A 4,617-nucleotide genomic window follows, 5' to 3' on the forward strand; every position below is an offset into this window, starting at 1 on the left:
CCAGTTTGATAAAATGCTCCATCTAGATAACTGCTATAAGGGAAGGCATTGTTGTTGTGCATATAGTTGTGGCTGTAGTTTTGAGGGATGAGGACAGCGTTTTATTGACAATCAAACAGCCCATAGAATTTGAATATTTCCCAATTATAATTCAAACAAATCAATCAAACACCCCCATACAGCAAACGTCAATTCCTGAAATTATAATTAGGAAAAATCAAATAAAATTTTCGAATTTTTTCTATCAAACAAACCCTTAATTTTGCTCTCAAATCCACATGAAAGGGTGAGGAATTAAGTACAATTTATTAAATAAAATTTTTTTAAGACCCTTTTATTGAGAAATTTTTTAAAGTCTACTTGTTTAGATTATCCACTATATTTTTGGATATTATCTACTAACAAAATTTGGGTTTTTTTTTTTTTGTTCTTATGGATAATATTTACTCTCTCTTTCTAGAAATTGATGCAAACTTTTGGAAAATGGCGACAAAATTCTATAAATAATTACCCCATCAATAACCAAGATAAATATGCAATTTTAACACTAACGAACCTATAGTCCTATATCAAATGGGACTTGCAATTTGGTTTGAACCCCTTACTCATATGTAAGTTAGGCTCTCTTTGATTTTCTTTCTCATCTGAACTTTTGAGGGGAGATTGCTAGAGGTCCCCTGGTTTCTTAATATATATTCCTTCTTAATTCATTCAAGAGATGGCTTTTCAATCATTCACTGCTATTCTTCACATTCAAAATAAAAAAATTTGGTTGCTTAATTGAGTTTGAGATCTTTTAAAAGCACCCAGGGGAAAAACATCATTTATCAATTTTTTCTTATTAGTTTTTTGGTTTTCTTTCTTTCATTTAGGCCATTTTGATCGTTCACCTTGTTTTGGTGATTATTAATTATTTAGAGTTTTTTATTTAGTTTATACCATGCTTTAAAGTCTCTTGCCACAACTCTTTCTTGTCTCTTTCGGGTCATGTATTAAGAAGGGTGGATCCCTATTTCCTTGTGTTATTTAGTTTGATTGTTTGTTTTTCCTCTTTTTACACATATTTACTCAAAAAAAGGAATACATTAGTCATGTTCATTGGTTTCCTAATCCTTAGTTCTTATGTTTTCTCCTCTTTGTTTTTTTTTTTTTTTTTTTTTTTTTTTTTTTTTTTTTTTTTTTTGTGATTATTTAGTTTTCATGTAAGTTTTTTCCTTTTTGACTGCTCTCACTATTCTCTAAGAGCTTCACTAGAATGACCATCCATCCTCAAAGAAGGATGGTGGAGATGAACCATAGCTTCAATTGAACTTCATCTAATCACTAATGCAATGGTTGATCTACACCTTTTTTTTTTTGACCAATGTTAATACTTTTATTAATACGATGAAAATAAAATTACATCATCAGAGATAAAAAGAGAAGATAAAAAGCACCCCCCTTAGCCAAGTTGTCGGCCACCGAGTTCTTTCACGATAAACATGAGTGAAGAAGACCGTAATAGTTGAAGACAAATCCATAATCCTTAGCCAGAGTGGTCGTAACTTCTAAGGAATGAGTTGTTCCGTATTATACGACTTCATCACGTTAAGATAATCCCCTTCTATCCAACATGTATGGCTATAATTTCTCTCTCTAAAAATTTTCAATCCTCGATAAAGCGCACTTAATTTAGCAAAAAATTTTCGTTGCATACCCTATTGGCCCAGTATAGAAAAGAAGAGTATACAGTCTCTCAGAATACCACCCATCCCAGCAATTCCGGGATTACCAAAAGAACTTCCATCAAAGTTGAGTTTTACCATACCAGCATGAGGCGCCATCCATAAACTTTTTGGTATACTCCTAATGGCACCCGTATGAAAAAGGTTGTTGAGGTTAGTAAATACATCAATCTTCGTCACACCCCACTCTACTTTTGACATCGAGAGCCACGACCATATAGATAACTTAATAGAATGAATCAGACCATCCAGAGATAGAGAAACTCCTTTAAAGGTCATCATGTTTCTTTCATTCCAAACTTCCCAGAGGATAACTCCTTTTACAATCTTCCACAGAGTTTTGCCTACCTCCGGCAGATGTGGTAACAAAAGTTGAGTAACAACACCCTCAACTGTCATTGGTAGGGCCAACCTAATATATTCACCACACCAAACAACCAATACCAAATTTGGGTTGTGAAAGGGCAATGTAATAAAAGATGCGCCCCATACTCCCCATCAGCTTTACCTAACAAAGAGACATTTGGTAAAATCTTACCCCTTTTAATCAGATTATCAATTGTTAAAATCTTATTCATAGATACTAACCAGAGAAAAATTTACACTTTATGAGGAATGAGTCTTTTCCAAATTTACACAATCTGAGGGCAAGACCATCTCCAATGATCATGAAAGAGAAGATTGTAGCAAGATTTAACCGTAAAGATGCCATCACTCTCCACCTCCCACACCATCTGATCCACTGCATCTGGCGAAATGTCGACCGTTTCCAGTAAATCCATCAATGCAACTACATTTGGTGACATATAAACTGTTTTCAGTAAATCCATCAATGCACACCATTGAGCAAAGAGTGTGGTATTTAGCCTCACATACAGTAAAGGAATATGCCAAGATAAAGAATCACCTCTTCTCTCCACCAACTCACAGACCTTACTATTGGGTCTCAAAATCACCCTGAATAGATCTAGGAAGAGAGACTTAAGGGGATAATCTCCCAACCACTTATGATGTCAAAAGGAGATTTGGTCACCACACCCTATAGACCATCTAAAATAACCAGCAATCATGGACTTGTAAGAAACAATATTTCTCCACATTTGAGTATTATCTCTCCTCCTACCTCCCCCAAGCCATACTTCCGATCTAACCCATATTTAGCAAAGAGGACTTGGAACCATAACTGATCTTTTAAGTGAAGACTCCTCCACCACCATTTACACAAAAGAGCTTGATTAACCATTCTAAAGCTTCTAATATCAAGGCCCCCTTCCTTCCTAGGCGTACACACCCTATCCCATCTCAAAAGATTGAACTTCCGCTGACTATTATTAGAGCCACACAGGAAGTCTGTCATCATTTTCTCAATCTTTTTGGCAACCGAGGCAAGCATATTAATAAGCGACATCTGAAACACCAGAAGGTTTGCCAAGCAAGATCTTAGAAGCGTCACCCTTCTCCCAAGAATTAAGTACTTGGGTTTCCACATATCCAATTTATATTGAATTCTCTCAATCACCCTATGCCAAGCAGCTATAGAAAATCTTGAATAAGAAATTGGTAATCCAATGTACAGAATGGGGAAAGAGCCCACTTTACAACCCACCACACTTGCTAAAGTCGCAAGCAATGCTTGAGGGCAATTAATACCAACAAAGGAGGATTTATGGAAGTTCACTTTAATGCTAATTGTAACTTCACAGATTTCAAAAAATAAAGCAATATTCTTAATGTGTAGGGAATCCGCATCACAAAAAATAATAGTGTCATAAGTATATTGTAAATGAGAGACAACCATACTTGATTTGCAATAGAAAACCCTGAAAAATATCCCATCCTTTCCACTCTGCTCAACATCAAACTGAAACATTCAACATAAATGGTAAAGAGGAAAGGCGAGAGGGCATCCCCTTGGCGCAAGCCTCTAGAAGCCTGAAAGAAGCCAATTGTGCTACCCTTGAAAAGCACTGATAAATGGCCAGACGAAAGGCAACCAAACATCCACTTTAAGAAAAAATACCAGCCTTTTTACTAAGGACCCTCGAGTGAATACACTCTTGTGCAATGAAAACACTGTTCGTAATTTGACGATCCTTAATAAAGGTAGATTGGGTGTTCAAGATTAGAGCAGGTAGTACACTCTTCAAACGTTGTGCCAACATTTTTGTAATAATTTTTTAAAGCTGGTTAAAATAGACTGATAGGGCGAATATCTGACGAATTAGAAATCAAATATTTCTTTGGAATTAGGGCTAGAAAGGTCGAGCGTAACCCTTTGAAAATCCCACCTCGAATCAAGAAAGCCCTAACAACATCCAGCAACTTACCATTTACCAAATCCCAAAATTTATGAAAGAAACCAAGAGGGAAACCATCCGGACCTGGAGCTTTATCCCTTGGCATAGTGAAAATCGCCTTTTGCAATTCTTCCATAGAAAAAACTCTTTCCAAGAAATTTTTTGCTTCATCCGAGAGAACTTTGAAAGGGACTCTATTAAAGGATGGTGAAAGAGTGGCCTCTTTGAAGAAAGCCTTCTTAAAATGGTCAATAACGACCCCTTGCATAGCAACCATATCATCAGAGGCAACACCAGGAATGGACAGACCCAAAATATCATTTTGTCTTTTTCTAACACTGGTAAAGCATGAAAAAATTTGGTGTTAAGATCTCCCTCCTTAAGCCACTTCGATCTTGACCTTTGTCTTCAATATACTTCTTCTGATCTCCTCAGATCCTCCAAATCTTTAATCTTCACTCCCCTCTCCAATACCAATTGCTCTGATAAAACATCATTAGTTTGAACATTAGAATCTAGCTATTTAATCTTAGAAAGTACACCATCTATTTTGGCCTTAATATCGAACTTATGTACTCTCTTTCAATCAATCAACT

This window comes from Amborella trichopoda, chromosome 5 (assembly GCF_054954075.1).
Source record: "Amborella trichopoda isolate Santa Cruz 75 chromosome 5, AtrichopodaSantaCruz75HAP2 v2.0, whole genome shotgun sequence".
In the NCBI taxonomy this organism is placed as follows: domain Eukaryota; kingdom Viridiplantae; phylum Streptophyta; class Magnoliopsida; order Amborellales; family Amborellaceae; genus Amborella; species Amborella trichopoda.